The following is a 19,519-nucleotide window of genomic DNA, read 5'->3' as shown; positions in this document are numbered from 1 at the left end:
AACAGGAAATGGAAAAAATAAAACAAAATAAGAGTTTTGCAATTGGTGCAGAGAGGAAATGTCTTAACTGCTGTCTTGGCTAAAGAATGGACAAAACCAAGGCAGAAATATTTTACTTTTCTTGCCCCTGGAAACTCTTTGCAAAGCACTTTGTAATCACTTTGGGGATAGATGTTAGGTATCCTTTCACCACCCTGCTATAAGCAAGAATCAAAAGGAAATGGAACACCAGCCAACATTTAGTCAATAATTGGACTTGCTCAGGCAGGAAAGATGGTGCATTATTTTAACAAAGGGGATAGTACTGCATGAGCGAAGCAGAAACAGCAATGCAGCAATAGAAAAAAGCATGTAAAGTCAAATTTACGTTTAATGTAATTTTACTGTAATCATTCTGCATATATATTATTATACATACAGAAATAGAAAAGAACATCTTTACTTAACTATTCAAATATTAGAGCACTGAACAGAACTGAATTTCTGAATGTTCAGTAAACACTGTTCAAAGGAAAATTAAGAGTTTGAAGTAGCACTGTAACATTTAACCAACTTTTTTTTAGCATTCTCTGTTTCTAAAACATTATCAAGTTATGCAGATACCAAATTTGCTCAAATTCTTTCTTCATTCTCCTGAGCAGCAGCATCATGCACTCCTCCTCTGTGGCTTGCTACTGACATGAGCAGAAACTTTCAGAGCTTGTGTTGGCTCAGCAAGTCCAGAAAACCTACTGAATTCACCTTCTGAGGTCCCCAGAGAAGCAGCGAAAGCAGGCTGACAAATTCCTTGTTCCCATAGATCGGTATGATCTTCAAAATGTTGGGCCCAGTCAATTTAATGGTAAATTAAGTTAATTAATTATGATGACACTATTATTCTTCAAGCATTGAGAATTTTTTAAATGAAGGCTTTCTGGACCTTGCAGACTAATGCAACACTCATAGCAAAAATTCTGTCAATTATTTCCCATTCCCCCAGCTCTTCCAAAATATTTTAAGATCACAATATTGACTGAAAGGCATAAAACATACTATAACTGAGGAATTTCTAAGCCAAGCTTTTTTAACCTTTGCTGCTACCATATTTGAGATAAGAATTTTCAAGATTAGGTTACAGAGAGGAAAAAAAAGGTCACAAATTCAGGTCCTTTTGGTATTTTTGGAAATTCAGATTCTGTCCTGATACTTCCACATAAACTTTAAAAAGTTTCAAACAAGTCCTCGAAGTTACTTATATGAGAACTATTAGTCCCTTTTACCATCTAAAATACTCAACACAAAATCGTATCAACTACTTGGGACCATACTCACTACATTTACATGACTGTAGACTCTTTTCCTCAGTTTTTTTTTTTCTTTTTCTCTTTTACCACTTCTCAAGCTTTTCTTTCACAGAATGATCAGACCACACCATTTCTATCTACCACAACACATGTCTCAGTATGCTTACTTCTTGGCCCTCAAAGCCTTCTCTGCACTCTCAAGTTCTCAACACCTCCCAAATTAGTACCACCATATTTTATTTGCAAACATTTGAAACCTTCCCTTCCAGGTCACTACTGAAAACACTAAAATTAGCACTGCTTAAAAGACTGCCATCTCAACTAGCAAGTAGGATCTAGTTAAAAATCAAGTTGCACTAGATGTATTTTACAATTAATATTTTAAATCAAATAAAATGTGGTAATCCACCCCTTACAGGCTCTTTTCCCATTTTATTAACAGAACCTGACTGAGACCACGCAACTCTGAAAACCTGAAAAATAACATTAAGAAAGTATTTACAAAAGCATTATAGCTATTCCGATTTTCAATGAATATATCAGCTATCAAAAAGTAAAACTATAATTGGGTTTTATTTTCAATGGCAATTCTCTTCCACTGAGGACATTGTGAATATGGTTTCAACAACCTAGGATCTAGCTAGTAGCCTATTTAACACCGTTATTGATGAAGGGGATTCCAAAAGCTATCAATATTCACAGGAAATCCGGAAACTAATGTAAATTATATACTGAGGCCACGTGCTAACAGGCTAATGAAAACAGCTATATTTTATTCAAGCATATATTAAGGCTTGAAACAGTTTAGTTATGCCTAACACATTAACAAATATGCAAATAGAGTGAGAATGAAATACACACTCCAACACAGCGCAAAATTCGTAAGACAAGATTACTTAAAATAATGAGGACTCCTCATAACTTGCTGGCTTACAATTTTTCTTCATTCTAAATTGAGGCTTGTACCTGCCTCAATGAGGCCTCCTCCCAAAGATGCTATATGAAGCACCTAAGTACTAAATTTTGATTTTTACTTAATGCATTGGTTTTTTTGCTATCTGAAGTGCTACATACACACATGGCAGTAATAACTACTCTTTACAAAGGATTTTACAAATTGAATAGAGAGATGCTTAAGCCTAGCAGAACAAAATATGCTAACTGAGACAGGAGATGCTGGTCAAGCTAAGGAGGAAGAGGGAACTGCACAGGCAGTGGAAGCAGGGACAGGCATCCTGGGAAGAGTATAGGGAAGTGGTCCGGTTGTGTAGGAATGGGGTCAGGGAGGCGAAGGCGCAGCTGGAGCTTAACTTGGCTAGGGATGCAAAGAATAATAAAAAGGGATTCTACAGGTATATCAGCCGGAAAAGGAAGGTTAAAGAGAGGGTACCCCCGCTGATAAGCGAGACCGGCAGGCTGGTTTACAATGAGGGTGGTAAACCACTGGAACAGGTTGCCCAGAGAGGTAGTGGAGGCCCCATCCCTGGAAACATTCAAGGCCAGGTTGGATGGGGCTCTGAGCAACCTGATCTAGTTGGCGGTGTCCCTGCTGACTGCAGGGGGGCTGGACTCGATGACCTCTAGTGGTCCCCTCCAACCCAAAAAGATGCATGATTCTATGATTCTATGATTCTATAACTTTTATAGTATGTTAATGCTAGTTACAACATGAAGGAATAGACTGAATAAAACAATTTAAATAACACTGCAAATACCTCAGTTTGAAAAAAAAAACCCACTGGCTTTAATAATAAAAAATAAAGTTCTCCAAAATGCTGATGACACTTGTGCTGCTACGACCTTATATCTTTTTTTTTAGTGATTAAATTAAAGGGCTGTTGTTTAGTATTTCTATATTGATAGGGACATTCACTCTATTCTTGGAAATTTTCTGGAAAAAAATGCTGAAAGCTAAGGCCTAGATTCTTCAAAGATCTAATAAACAAGAAATATAACAGAGTTTAGACCTAATCACTGGCTTAGACATGCAGGATATCACACTAGCAGTAAGCGTGCAAAATTCTTGGGAATCTTCAACTTACATGGGGCAGATGGGGAGAACTCTTACAACTGTCACTTCAAGGTAAAATGAGATAACATTGGCAACTAAATATTACTTAAATTTTTAAAACCTTAACAACTGCCACCTACAACCTCAAACTGAGGAATTCAGTCCGGGGGTGGGTGGGGTGGAAGGAGAATCTGTCTTGACTCATGACAGCTCAATGCACAGAAAGATCATAAGAACTGCAAACACCTGTGAAGACCATCTCTCATTTTTTTTGTCTTGCTCCTACTTAATGACTACAATAAACCACTGGATTTGTTTTTTTCAATGCAGATGAGCAGCTCAAGCAAAACATGCAGGTGGGAAGTATACAAATTTTAGAATTTTATATAAAAATTATGAAATTAGAGAAATCACAAGATTCCTATTTTTAACAATTTCAGAATACATGCAGGGAATAAAAAACAGGCTAAATAAAATTTTAGAAGGCAGTTATGATTTAGCCATTTGATTTACTGTGACTTATAGTATTTACCTGTTTCCTTGACAGTTTGTGTTAACAAAAGTTTCAAAGAAAGCTCATGGCACTTTGAAAGTTGTAAATATTAGCATTGAAACATGTATCTATTCTACAAATCCAGTTATATCACAGGCATTCATTCCCCTCATCTACTGACCTATAACCAAAGTGAACAATTTTGGCTATGTCTCCATTAGCAAGTAATCTGGAGCAGTAGAAACGCAACAGTAGATTAAAGCTGCTAGTGCTGACACTCCTATGCTAGCTGTTCAAGAGGGGTTAGCTTGGATTAGATTTCACCTGGTCTCCAAAAGCAAACATCACCATCGCACAGGCCATTCAAAGTTTTTCAGGGATTTAATAATTGATTCAGGCCAGTATGTCCCCACTAGAGACAGAAGAGCACTTTGCACCTGCAGCAGAACTTAAAAACTAGTTTTCTGGGAAAGAAATGTAGTACAAACACCCTGAGCAAGTGTGTGGTAAGGGGAGATAATGGAGAGATTTTCTCCAAAACAGTATCAATGATCCAAATCGTAATAGTAATGCATGCACTGGAATTGCATCCTACCTTTCCAAACCACACTAACCAAAGCAGGTGTCATCTCACAAAACAGAATACTTTGGGGCACTGAAAGACTCTAGAAAAAATTTGTAAGCTTAACTCATCACCACAATAAAAAAAAATAAATTAAGAGATCGTAGTACATGACAATCTACTGGCTATCACAAAAAGAATGTATTTCCTCTATTCCAGAATTCAGCAGAAGACATAAAACTAGATATCCCTATCACATTAGCTTAATTTCTCTTTGCTTCCCTTCTTCACTCCACCTTTTATGTCTTTTTTTTTCCTTTAAATATTTTACTTTTCTTGTTTCTCCCTTATTTCTTTCAGATTTTTCTCTTATTTATTTATTTATTTCCTTGTATTACCTGTGCTATTAAATACAGCAAGAGAAAACTGAAGATTCTGGCGTCTCTGAACTTTCAGACAGAGCTGTAAGTGTTGGTTTTTTAATTTGGAAATTCAGATGGTACAGACTGAGACAGGCATGTAAGCATGACCACTGTGATTTAACTTGCCCTAACTCAAACAAAATTTAAAAGGGCTAAAGATGAACATGTGTTTGCTTCAATCATTCAAATTGATCTCTAAATCCAGTGCTAAGCAACAACGTGAATTGAGAAAAAGCAGATTAATGACACAGGAATATTAGTCTAGTGTAAAACTCAAATTAGCCTGGTTCTAAACATCATCTCAGAGAACAGTCACAAGAACACCATGACAGAAATGCTAAGGGAAACTAATCAAGCAGCTTATGTTATGGAAGAACTTCATTACAGAAATACCAGATAAAAATATACAAAGCTTTTTACCTTAGGAGTAAAGCCAGGAATATACTGCTTAATCCTTGCCTCTTTTTTTTTTTTTTAGATTTCTGAGCTATGTCATTTGTTTATATAATTATTTTATCTTCTAGAATTTAGGTTAAATGCCAGAGTTTCTCTAAGCACAGTAAGTTATAAACAGGATTTTGCCACACACGATTAACTCATTAGTTGCTTAGAATAACCAAAATATTCAGACTCACCAGTTTCACTGACATTCAATATACAGCATCCACATAATTTTCCAGAAGACTTTTGCAAATGAAAAAATGGGCTTTACTCTGCATTTGCTAAAATGTAGAGGAAAAGAAAATCAGATCTCTTTAAAGCAATTCCTAAAGAAAAATTGTCTTTTAAGAAAAACAAAAAGAGCCCCACAAAACAACACTATACAAACTTTCACATGTACATAAATTGAAAATGTTAAGTATAATCACAATCCTTTTCATTTCAGAAGCTTCCTTCTGTGGACCTGGGCTTCCAAGCAAAACCCAGAGTTTGTAAGTAATTCTGATTTTAATTACAAAAAAAAAAATCAGTTAGCAGCAATTTTCATCAACATTAAATACAACTTATTCCACTGATTTTTTTTTAAAACCTTATTAGGCAATTACAGAATTTTAATATGAATTCAATACTACATTTTTAATCCATAAAAATCTAAGAAGCAGTAAATCATTTCATTTACTCCTATACTGAACACAAATTCCATCTTCCAGAAACTCAAATGCCAGACGCTCTTGGGTCACTTCAACACAAAAAACCCCAAATATTTGAAAAGAAAAGTTCAGTGCAATCCTATAATAAGCAAAAGGGAGGGGCAGAAACATTAAGATCATCTTCCACACTATACTTTCTAGCTTCAGCAAAAGAAATTGGAACTAGAAGTCTCCAGCCTGTCTTGTACATCTGTCTTAAATTGTTTCATAATTTGAATCTTTAGACAAACAAGGTGGTGATTTCTCCGACACAGCACCTCTCCCTCCTCTCTGCCTGGCCTAGGGCATACCTTTGCTTCGATCAGCAACTCCACTGCTTTACTTCATTAATTTAAGTCAACTCCTCTCATCCAAATGTAAAACCTAGGATAATTACAACCAAGATAACTAACTGCCCTACAATACTACATTTCCCATTCCTTGTGAATGGGTTCTGACCACACTGCTGCTAGTCCTTATTCATTTGCACTTCTACACAAGGTGTATAAAAACAAATCCAAATAAGAGAGTGGTGTGACTTCACTGTTCTCCTGAGTAAATGTGGTTTTGCCCGAGTAGTGCCATGGGCACGTTTGCAGAGAAGTACAGAGGCACTACTTCAAGCATTCACACATACACACAAGTCAGTAAGAAAGAGTACAACAACTTTGAAATCTCTCTCCTACTTCTACAAATCAGTGTCAAAAGTATTTTCTCTATATTTAGTTCTTTGCTTTTTGTGCTTCTATGAAAAACTTGTATAACTTCTAAGAAAAAAATGTATAAAAATATGTTTTTACATAAGTAAATACAAAAGTTCTGTAACTTAAGAACAGTTTTAAATTAGGATTTTCAGCACAAGTTAAAAAAAGCTCTGAAGAAAAACAAGTAAAAGGACTAATGAAAATGTAAAGGTGAAGGAAAACAGCCCATGGACAAGCAGTAAATAAAGCTGAAGTACGCCCTGAAAAACACAAATTCTTAATAAAACAAATTAGGTCCTCATGGCTTAAAGTTTTCAAGATGCTCAAAGAGAAGTCTTTCATAACTTCTAACCACACACAGTATGCATTGTTCAGAACAATCTTACCTGTTCTGAACACAAGAGCAGCAATAGAGAAGTAAAAAAAAAATCGAAGTATTGAATCAAAAACACAGAACAGTTACAGAAATATACTTCTGACACAGCATTTGAAGGACAGAATCAACAGTAGATGGGGAATGGGGTTAAAGAAAAGCACGAGGAGCACAGAAGGAAGTCTCCTTACTCAGTGTTTGTACCTGACATTACAATGGAATGGAGGAAATTAGGCCTTTTTAACTTCTCACAGTGCAGCCAGAACATGCTCAGTAACTCTGTCTGGTTACAACTAAAAGGACTTGGAACATGTCTACCTCAGCTGATTTGGACAGATGAAATGGATTTAGGCAAATCATTGAAAAGGTACTAACCATATTTTTCAGAAATCTACCATGCCGCCTAATGTAAAAGTTTGGGATAGCACAAAGAAAAAAAGATAGCCTGATACTGTAGCGTAACAGTTTAAGTTTTCTCCTAAAACCTTGAGTGCTTGCTCTAACATATGCAGATGCTCTATCTTTCCAGTAGTAAGATTTTCATTGCATTTTGAACCAAGAAAACAGTATGTTCCTCCCCTTCACCTCATTCTCAGACACAGACTGACTTCTGGTAAAGTTTTAGCTGAAGCAGACATATAATGCAAAGAATTACTGCTCAATGATTTAAGTCTTGATAAATCATAAGCAACCAAAACCAGGGTCTTAAAATAGAAAGTGTCAAGCATCATTAACTACAAGCACTGCTATCGGTAACTCCATGCACGACCAAACATCTCCAATGCTTGATAAATCATTGGGAATATAGGAAGGCTTTCTGCCAGCAAGACAAAATAATCCAGTTTTAGCAAGACTGGCACAATGTCTCATCTACCCGAATAGATTGGTTTCTTGAGATTTTTTTGACCCAGTCAAAAAAAACAATGGAACATCTGAAAAAGTTTAACGATATCTACTTACAAAGAAAAAACATATAAACACATACGTGAAGGCTACAGGAGGCCGTGGCCATCATCCTCACGATACATTGAATCAAAACCCCTTTGTCACTCGTAAGATAAACCATAAACAAACTACCCCATCTGTCATGTGTTTCTCTTTGCGTGGCCATGGATGTACAAAGCAATCAGTAAAGTAACTGCACTGCAAGATAAGACAAATCTTGCAAAGATGAAAATCTGCACCTCCTGGCCCACTTTCAGATGGATAGTACACAGTGTCCTATCAAGGAAGTGGGGAGATGCAACCCTTTCACAAATAAGATGAAATGAACAGAGATACTGCTACTTGAACCTATTAAGATGCATTCTTTTGCTTTCTATATATTCTTATATTAATGGGGGTATTAAGTCCATCTCCACTATAACAAGAGCATCTGTGGAAAAAAAAAACAACCACCCAAAAAAGCTGTGAGCATGGCAAAACATATGCTCATTCACTGCAATGCATCCCTGTGGGGGGATACTCATTCAGTCTCCAGAAACAACAGGGCTACATTAGCACATTTCATTGCTGGGGACAGTGCCATCACAAGATTGGGGTTTTTTTTCCCTTTTAGTTTCCAAGACAGCTTAGATCCAGTTAGTTCAATTGTTTTATTCCATGCTCCAGTGTACAGGATGAAAGCTTATTAAAAAGGTTATTTGAAGTTTATTCTTCCCACACACAACATTAATTTCTATCTCAAATTGAAGCAGAATCTCTACCTTGCCTGAGGTTGAAAAAGAGATGTTTCTGTTTAAAGTGTTAGTGTTCTAGTAGCAATAAAATCTACATACTTACTTAAATCACCTAGAAATGCATTGTGCCTTGTAGAGTGGGTGGATAGCATTAGTAGTCCAAATGTGATGTCATCTGAGCAAAAGTCTTCTTTGGCACAATCTTCTGAAAAACAATAACAAAAAAATCCCACAGTTCTATGAAGATGAATCCATTCAAAACAACTTTTAGAGAGCCCTTGATTGCTGCTCTCTGTTTTCTCTCCTGCCATTTCAGTCACCTTATTTCCATCACTAAACCATCCACAATTTCACTTTCAACTCAGCTATTCAACATAATGAAGTAAATATATATGGAGAACTTCAAAATTGCATACCACCTTTTACGTAGCTCTGGCACTGCCCGAAATCCAAATTTGAGAGACAAATGCAACAGCCTAATGGTAACATTAAAGTCACAGTTCTACCACTGCCTACAAAACATTAACATTACAATTATTATACTACAGTTGCTTTGGGGTATATTATGACCTTGCAGAACATCAATAATACACCAGGCACATTTTTGGAAAGAAAATACATCAATACGATCTTAACTCTGTGTGTGTGTGTGTATTATGGTTCAAATGGGACCTGTGAACTACCTCAGAACATAGTTTAAAACTCTCAGAGAACACGACACACAACAGCATAAGACACAAACATCTTCCCCTCACTAATGAAAAACTAATTTCAGTAAACTGTACTGAGCCGAAGCTAAGTACATAGATATTTCTATACACAAACATCTATTCCACAAAGAAATAGCTCCCTGTCTACTACAGATCACAAACTCTGTATTCCTATATACAGTGCTGTGTTTTAAATACGCATGCACTAATTTGGTAATGTAATCTTACAGCTGACAATCCTGCTGGAAAAACTACTGCTAGTTATGACTATTGATACTCTATTCAGCACTCCCATGTGGCAAAGTATATCCTTTAAGGTATATATAAATCTATTGCCTTTCATTTTATGCAAGGATAGGCAGATTTCCTTTGACATATGATTAAAAAAAAGGCAACTTCAAAACCCCTGTTCTTTACTACTTTGTCCCTCAGTACATACAGCACAGAAAGACGACACTGCTAGGCTACAGAAGAATCATAGAATCATAGAATAGAATCATAGAATGTTTAGGGTTGGAAGGGACCACTAGTGGTCATCTAGTCCAACCCCCCTGCAGTGAGCAGGGACACTGCTAACTAGATCAGATTGCTCAGAGCCCCATCCAACCTGGCCTTGAATGTTTCCAGGGATGGGGCCTCCACTACCTCTCTGGGCAACCTGTTCCAGTGTTTTACCACTCTCATTGTAAAAAATTTCTTCCTTACCTCTAGCCTGAACCTACCCTGTTCTAGTTTAAAACCATTTCCCCTTGTCCTAACACAGCTGGCCCTATGAAAAAGACGTTCCCCATCTTTCCTATAGGCCCCCTTTAGGTACTGGAAGGCCGCAATCAGGTCTCCCCGTAGCCTCCTTTTCTCCAGACTGAACAAGCCCAACTCTCTCAGCCTGTCCTCATAGGAGAGGTGCTCCAGCCCTCGGATCATTTTTGTAGCCCTCCTCTGGACCCGTTCCAACAGTTCCATGTCCTTCTTGTGCTGAGGGCTCCAGAGCTGGACGCAGTACTCCAGGTGAGGTCTCACCAGAGCTGAGTAGAGGGGCAGAATCACCTCCCTCGACCTGCTAGCCACACTCCTCCTGATGCAGCCCAGAGTACGGTTGGCCTTCTGGGCTGCCAGCGCACATTGCCGGCTCATGTCTAGCTTTTCATCCATCAGTACCCCCAGGTCCCTCTCGGCAGGGCTGCTCTCGATAAGAATATCGAATAAGAAGAATGCCAATGTTTGAAGAAGGCCTACTGGACAAACCTAATGGAATAAGAAAGGTAGACCATTATCATCTACTTATCTACTTTTCTATGCAATAAAATGAAATATTCTAATTTTAGAAATCAATGTTTTGAATCAAATACCAGTATATGGATAAGAAATGGCAAACTATACTCTATGGGGCAGGAAAAGTGTCTAGGTGCCATTTTAAAAAACAATCTATACATGTTTATGAGAGATTATTTTTTGTTTCTTATACCAGTCAGCAATACAAAGATTAACATAACTCATTATAAATCAACCCTAAATTTAATTGTCCATATAAAGGCATTACCAGTTTAACTAAAATAATTTTGAAAAGCAATTTCAGTTAATGAAAAAGTTTGTGATCCTTTTGACTTAAAATGATAGTGCCTCAACTAGCTTTGATGTTAGAGGCTTCTATAGCCCCACCTCAATTGCACTGAAACTCATAAAAAGTCCTCCAACTTACACAAAAACTGGGTGTCATAGGAGGTAGTGACAGAGCAACATGAATGTCTGAGATTGAATTTTCAGAAACAGTTGCCTGTTGTTTTGCCACTCACTTTAAAAGCAAGTTAAACTGACAGCTAAATTTCTTAAGGGGTTAAAAAAAAATTCTTAGTACTAGAATTTGTGTCCTAACTTTCCTGCCAAACCGATCAAACCAGCACATTCTCAAATCTTTTTCCCCGACTCAACTTTTTTTTCCTTCATAAAAGCCAAACCCATCAACATAATTTAAAAGTTTCTACATATCCTGCCCCATTTCCTAACACCTTCTAGTTACTCTTCATCTCAATTCAGACTACTCTTCTGATTTTATTATGCTTTCCAGATCCTGCAAAATAACACATTTTCCCTCTTTTCCTTCAAATCCCTATACTACTTGGACTTGCTTAATGCTCTTTTTTGCTTCTATATTCCCATCTTCCTCCTTGCTGATCTACCTTATATTCTGTTCTTAGAAATGACAACTTGTTTAATTCACTCGCTATGACTCACTTACTCATTTGAATCCTCATCCCCCTTTCTGAGGTCATTCTCCTCATTTTCTATGTCAGTGAAATTCAGATCACAAAGCTCTTCCAAGGCTGGTATCTTATTATCTATGAAACATCATGCAAAGCTTTAGTGAAGCACAAAATGTTTAACTAATGCTTCTGAGCTGGAAGAAAAAAACAATTTGAAAAAAACTGAAGTATAGTACTTTAACAACAAAAACATTTTCAGAAAACATATTTTCTGAGATGCTGAGATGTTAAGAAACTCTAGTTTCATTCTCAACCATGCAACTGCTAGTAGTAGCTTGATTACATGTAATGAATGTTGCTGCTGCGGATGGCAAGAAAAACTTTATTAAATCATATTACTACATTAAAATTGACAGCAATGAAAGTGTGTGTCTGCGGCGGGGAGAATCTGCATTCCTATTCTGACAGTTCTTGGAAGCTGTGATTCATGCTACTACTTGCTTTTCTACTCACAGTCAGAGGAAAATCCGGTTTCCTTTAGAATATTTGTTGTTGCTATGAAAACTACTTTAAACCAAGCACAAGTCAAAGTCACCTAACTATTTTGCAGTCTATTATGACATTTTAAAACAGAAGTTTTAATACTTGCAATTAATGAATTAGAATTTTTAAATACTATAAAATTTGTGAAGATTATATTGGTTACTTAAGGACTGAAAAGTATGTTTGACATTATTGAGCAGGGAATTCTCTAGAAATGAAAGTAGCAAGCTCATACAGTTTCCTTCACTTTCACCATTACTAAGTCCATGAGAAGCTTCTCTAAACCCATCAGCAGGACACGCTACAATCCTCCACTGAGACCTGATAAAATCTTACAAGTTTAACATATTGAGGTAAATTTCAGTCTGCTGTTTATAATAATTCATAGGTAATGCAAATATAGTCAAGACAGGAAAGAACTAGAGAAATGTCATTCTAGACAGAAGTCCAGCCCCTTCTGCTTTTCAACTAAAAGCTCCATGTTACACGACAGAGGAGTGGGCTTACAGGAAATCCCATTTGGGAGGCACTATCTTTTGTTCTTATGCTGACAGAAAAACCTTATTCTTTGGCTATTACTGGACATATTTCATACAGTAACTGGTATAAACACGAATCTTTAGACAGCACCCTTTCAGTTTTACCTCTCCACTATTAAAAGCACTTACTCGTTACGGCCTTTAAATAGAAAAGTCCTCTTCCTTAATCTCAAGTTACACTTTCTTTTCCTCCTCACTGCTGAAAGTGAGGTCTAAGTTCCAGTATTTTCAAAGAAATACACGAAAACTGTTTTTTTCCCCAAAACATTGGGAAAATAGGAATTTAATCACAGTTTAAAGCTATTGATTTAATTTCAGAAGGAAATTCTACCAGCTTATCGTTGAGTTCTTCAGCAGGCAATAAAGCACAGTTCTGATAGCTCTATTCTCCTCTGCCCCACCAGGAGAAGCCAGCGTCCCCTCACGTTGTCTCTCTGACACACCACAGATATTCTCAGTCTCCATCCCCTTCCAAAACAGCCCAACATTCTGCCTGTCTCCTCAGGCCCCGTTGGCACATACAACCACCTCCAGACCCAGCACGCGGAAAAAAACAGGTCAGTGCCAAAACTTGCATTGCATGATCCTCTCTTGAGACAGAGGGCAGTGACACATTTCTCTCTACCCAGTTTGCCTATTTTCCCAAAACCTGTAGAAACATTACGGTCTTTGAGATTTCAAACCCTCCTACAAACATGGCTGCAATTGGTCAATGATTTTAAAAGCCATTGGCAAATATGTAAAGAAAGATTGAGAGAAAACAAGGAAAAAGCATAAGTCACATTTTCTTAGGAAATGGGGCTTAAAAAAGCATCTCCCTACAGCTTTTAATGGAGAAATTTTTTTTGTTGTTTACTGAGCCAAGGGAAATAAGCAGATTTTGGCAAAATATTTCCCAATTTCTCTGTTTTTTCACAACTTCATGCTTAGGTTTCAAATATACCTTTAAGGGACTAAGGACTGGGAAATTTACTCCAGGTAACAAGACAGGTTTTCTGTCAATCAGATGATTGATGAAAACTCAAAATAACCCAAACATTTGGCACTTCTCTGTCAAGATCCATCTGAAAAATTACAAACCTTCTACCTTACCACACCAGCAGGAGTTTACCCCCTCTGAATTCACAACCACCTTCTCACCAGCAGCCACCAAACTGATGGAATATTATTCTGTCAGGGTGCACGTCAGTAACAGCCACAACTAAAAAGGCAAAACCAGTCTCTGACATTACATTAAACATACAATGAAATAGCCACCAAACAACATCAAACACTCTTAAATGCCAGAAACTAATATTTACTATGCCATTAAAAACTTTAGCCAAATGTAAAAATGGCGACTTATGTTTTATTTACAACAGCAGTAGCATTCTCAGAATTGGAAATGTGAAATCAGCGATATTAATACAATTTATTTTGAAGTATCCTTTTTATTAGGCGCTTAGTATCTCATACTGTCATTCTCTAAGATCATAACTTAATATGTAAAAATATGTATCTCCTCGGGATTGCTAATGCACACGTTAGGAAATTCACACATTATCTTCCCCCCCCCGCTACTTGTTACAGGCCTGCCTCCTCTATGTTCACAAACACTTGCCCTAATGGTATTTAAAAGAAAGTGCTGGAACTTTCCAGATATCTACCAGTTCAGCAGATAATGAGATGCTTATGAGATCTGAGATCATCCTTCTGCAAGCAACTGAGATATATTCACAAACTTGTGGAGCTGCAAGCTAAAAACTCTTGTAGATGACACTGGTAGCAATGCTATACCCTACTCTAAAGCACTTAAAATTCAGGCATCATGCTGGATGATCAGCCCATTCCCAGGTACTCCTTCTCTTCTAAGTGTCCCCACAGCACCACCACTACCACGCAATGACTTAGTAATTAAGTTTTGCTGCCTGCCCTGGCTGTAATAGGCAATACTACCCTAAACTATAGTCTTCACTAGAAGAGATTATTCATAGGGCACAAAGAAGGGGATTTCATACAACAGGATCCACAATTCTAAAGTGCCAAAGCCAGGGAGATTTGCATCACTCAGCAAGATTTCTGAAAAAGCTAGTAGAGATGCAAACCATAAAGGTAACCAGTGAACACAATTTTATGCCTTCATCTTCACCTCTTTCTGAAGGCCTAGGACACAGGCAAGATTAGTACTCACAGCCCTGGTCCCTGTCCTTGATGTACATAGCTAAGCTTTTCCCATCAAAACAGAAGTAATATATTCTTTTAACTTGCCAGCAGGAGGAAAATGATGTGCTCTTATTTTGTCCGGCAGCATGGGGTTACAGCACAGTAACCTGGAACAGAGAAGTCTGAAAGCCAATCTCTGCTCTGTCAGAACAGATTCAAACCACAATTTCTCAGCAGGCTCCATGTTGTACTGGGAAGATGGGTCAACTCATGATTTCTCATTTCAGTGGCAATCTTCAGAACATGGAAGAAAAGCTTTGCTGGACAGAGGAGAACCAGCAGTGTGCATGCCTCTCTAGGGAGAAGGGCATCCAAACGAGAGAGACAAGTCCTGGTTTCCAGTTCTTAATAACATTTAAAGTTTTAAATGGAAGAAAATATAAAATAGTTTTTGGAACACAGGCACTCCTCTCCTTTTTCTCCAAGAAAATAAGTGGCCTAGTATCGCTCCTTGGCCCAATTAGACTTTAATCATCTTGTACACAAGGAAAAGTGGATTTTTAGGGTTTGGGGTTTTGTTGATTTGTTGTTTGGTTTTTGGTTTTTTTTTTAAGGCGACATCAACAAAACCTCTTCCTCCTCCCCCCTTTGTGTTTCTGAACAAAAGGGAGAGTCACCACAGGCTTTTGGTCCCAGTCCAATCCCATAGGTGTGCCTGAGGTGTGGTTTGAACATGCCTTTGGACAAGTGAATGCCTAATTGACAGATTGCCTAATTTATGAATAGTAAACAGATTTAGATGCCAAGATGCTCAGTTGTGACAAGATTACAGAAGATCTGAGTGAGAACAAAATTTCAAGGTGTTTGGAAAACTTTACAAGTGAAAAACCTAAAGACCTGTAAAATGTAGCCAAAATAACATACATTAAAAGCCTTCTCAGAGATACCTGCAAATACCCCTTTTTAAAAGGACCTCTATAGAAGAACAAGGTCATGTGTATTTATTTTTAAAATCTGCTTTAAATGGATCTGTCTTACTTCATGAACTGTTTTCTTCTGATTTAACATAAGCACAATATTCTAGCGCCATTTATCTTGTGGTACCAGGCAGTCATTATGGGTAAAGTAATATTAGCTTCAAAATTGAAGCTCTCTCATGTACTCTGAGATTATTAAACACATAGTTGTAAGGACAAAGCATTTAAGTAGCCACAGTTATGCCTAATTTAGCTACATTTTTAACAGGAAGATGAGGAATGCCCACCGTATCTACTAAGGTTCATAAGATTCATGCTCTAAATACATCTTTATCAGTCTTGAATCTCATAGGGTATATCTAACTTTTAAGGCTCTATATTTAATAAAATATTAATACTACTAATGACGATTTTATAATACACTCAGCAATGTCCTCAGAATATCAGTGCAGACTAAGAAAACTAATTCAGTGATTTTAATGACAAAATGTAACAGCTGGAAAGAGTCCAAAGCATGCAATGCTAAACTGCTGAAAGAATCTGAGAACCAATGAAGTCTTGTTCTTTCCACATAATATTAAATATATGAGAACCACAGAGCATCAAAACTTTTTACATATATGATTATACGTTCTGAAAGCGGCTATAATTAAGAATTTATATTATATACAAAAAGTATGGTAGGAGAATATTAAGGCTATAAAATTAAACACTCAGGCACGAGGTATGCCAAAATTAAAGTGGCCTCTGCATTACAAAAGAATTTTGTGGCAGCAGTAGGGGTTGAGAATTCAATCCTTCAGGGCAGCACACTGCTGCATTAACCATGACTCTCCTTCCTCTTCCGTGATTTTGCATTTCACATCTTTAACTCCTGTAACAAATGAACACTGGAATGCCTGACAAACAGTTTCAAATTATTACAGAATGCCATTAACTGAGTTAACAAAATAACCAACTGCAATAGTAAGTTGTTTGCCCCAGGTGGACCACCTGCAGAAGGGAACGGGGGATATAGCCAGATTTGCTTGTGGCAGAGCTACATTGAGACACTGAAATCCTTCATTTTAGAGTCTGCTACGCGACTGAAGGTGTGCTTCCTATACCTCCTTCTATTCTGAAGGACCACTAAATTTGAAGTAATGATACAGATACTACTAGTAATTCAGTATTAGCAGAAGATGAGCGAGACAGTTGAAAGGTTTGGCCTGTCTATCTGTAGTCTCTCAGATATTTCTTTTCCCCGCCAGAGGTAAAGCTACCTTAAAACAGCTACTGCTTTCCCAGCAGCCTGGCGACTCTCTCCTGTTCTCGTGCCACCCCTTCAGTGGTGCCAGTACAGCCTTTTACAGGGTGATCCAGCTCAATTAACATAGAAAGGTTAAAAATACCTTGCAAAATAAATAAATAGAAGGTAAGACTGGCAGGAACAACTACTACTGCCTTTGCTATGCAACTATCTACTAATAGCATCTATTCTCGGAAACATTTCTAGATCTGCTTTATCATCTGGCCTTTATAATTTCTAGCATTCATACGGAAACAAGTACTTTAAAAAGACTGAAACACTAAAATGCACTTTTCTTTACTTCAAACATGTACCAAAGTCTTTTCCTCAAGAAAAACTAATTCATTACAATGTGATGAAAAGGAAGGCACCTTAGCTGTAATTCCACTTCTTTCTAATTATGTCGTGTATTTTGTATGAAAAACTGTATTAGGGTACTAATTTTCTATTCTAAGAGAACTGTCCATATTCTTCAATCTACTAAATTAGGCTGAAGCTGTGAGGCTTTAGACAACAAATTATACATCTCTCCTAAAGGGGTACATAGCTAAAAAGGACCTGTTTTCAAAAGATGAAGCTACTTAGAGAAGAAAATTGCATTGTTGATTCACAACTATTTTCAACACAAGCCTATTATTTTTAGTAAACAAATTCACAACTTTCCAAGCTGATAAAAACATTTCATATAAAGAACATGTGGGGAGCGTGGGGGTCTAATATCTCTACTACTAATTTATATCTTAAACTTTTTGCACAAATTTAGAATAGGACCAAAAAAATAGGAAAAGCCCAAAGCTCTCAAAAGCACCAATTTCCTTGGCAAGGCTAATCCATCCATGAAGATTCATGACTTCAGTGAAATTCTATACTAACAAGATAATTAACCAACACTACAAATTAAATTTAAAGTAATTACCAGTCAGTTTTTAAATTGCTGAGTACAAAAAGTATAAAATTAGCTACAAAAGAGTTTATGGGGCCCTTAGAGCACTAATAAAGAAAACTCGCTGCTTTCCTCACATCCTTTTATTTTACCAATATGCATTAAACTTTTCTATGCAAGACCGTGAAGCAGCAGAAGAAATAAAAAACAAGACATGGCTGAATGACATCTTAAACTATTAAATATCAACCCAGGAGGTTTTTTTTCCCCTGTTTGGACTGTTTCTTAAGATGAGGTAACTCTTGCCTTACCAGCAAAATCCTCCGACCTTAAAAACACTAGTACCCACATTCAACCAAAAAACTTTAACCCAAACATGTAATGTTTGGTAATATGAAAGCAGCGTCTGTAACACTTTTGAGAAAGTATCTTAAACGGATATATATGATAATTGATAGTTTATTAAAAGAAAAAAATTTGCAGTTACTTGTCCTGTCAAGTAGACTTCCTCTGTTACAGTAATCAAATAGTGTCTGATTTCAAATAACAGGCCCAAGATCCACAGATATTCACGGACAAAATCGATTTCGTTCCTGTAAGATTGAACAGCGTGAAACAACTGCAACTGCTCATATCAAACTTTGCCAGGACTATGGCAGTTGAGGTGTATTTCTCAAGTACTTCTTTCATTAGAGTATTTGCTTAAACAATCTTCTTGCCTTCTGGCACACCTGTCACCCACAGAAATGATCTAGGTTAAATATAACCACATTTTAAAAAAAAAAAAAAAAAAAAAAAAAAAAAAAAAAAAAAAAAAAAAAGAGGTAGTTAATTTTAACCTGGATCATTTCCCCAACCGGGTTACGGGACACGGTTCCATGAGCCGTTGTGCTGGTACAGCTGAGGAGGGCAGCAAAGAGGTGAGAGCTGGGAGCACGGAACAGACAGGCCTGTTTAAGTCAACACCGCAACCAAAAGCACCCGCTTGTCAAACTGTGTCATCAAAAAAAATACTTACTTGAAGGATTTAGAGGATCAGGATCTATGATCACCCACTCCGCCTCTACATGCCACTTCATACCCCAGCTAGAACTGTATCTGACTTCCCTTGTGCCTCTTAGTAGGTCAACTTTTAACACGCAGATGAAAACAACGGCCTTATAAAAAACTCACTACAAATATGTTTGATTAGTTTACAAGCACTCCTCCTCATAAAAAAACCAAAACATTTCAAATTTGTCTCCAGGCCTAAAACACCAGGAATTTGAAAGTGAAGCCAACTAAAAATCCCAATCTACCTTAACAGAAGAATGAAGTGCCATGGATTTCCAGTCCCTCGCAGGTCTTATTTCACACACGCACGCACAGCGTATTTGACACGCCAATTGTAAGGTTGCACGCAAGTCGGGAGAGGACCAGGGGCTACTGAGAAGTCCTCACGTTTAAGAGCACGAACACGTTGTAGGCACCGCAATAAAGTTATAAAAACCCAAACCAAAACAAAACCAACACCAACAAGCCCTCGAAGCGCTTACTCAGCCCCGCCCCCCGCAGCTCCCGTCCCCCTGCCGCAGCGAGA

At 37.4% G+C, this 19,519-nt stretch overlaps 1 protein-coding gene across 4 annotated transcripts in view; it reads right to left on the bottom strand.

Annotated features, from left to right (window-relative positions):
- The window catches only part of CLOCK (clock circadian regulator), a 61,391-nt gene extending 41,961 nt beyond the window's left edge, over positions 1-19,430 (bottom strand). For 3 of the 4 annotated variants that reach the window (XM_035897724.1, XM_035897722.1, XM_035897725.1), the window contains exons 1-3: positions 19,239-19,430; positions 8,761-8,862; positions 5,407-5,493 (exon numbers count right to left, since the gene is read on the bottom strand). The gene's annotated coding sequence lies outside the window, so the exon portion shown is untranslated. The remainder of the gene's footprint in view (positions 1-5,406; positions 5,494-8,760; positions 8,863-19,238) is intronic. The other variant, XM_035897723.1, reaches the window with a different exon arrangement.
- Between the last annotated feature and the right edge of the window lie 89 nt (positions 19,431-19,519).

Source organism: Egretta garzetta, unplaced genomic scaffold (assembly GCF_000687185.1).
Source record: "Egretta garzetta isolate BGI_Z169 unplaced genomic scaffold, ASM68718v1 scaffold46, whole genome shotgun sequence".
NCBI lineage: Eukaryota > Metazoa > Chordata > Aves > Pelecaniformes > Ardeidae > Egretta > Egretta garzetta.
This window is presented reverse-complemented; position numbering and strand designations above follow the sequence as displayed.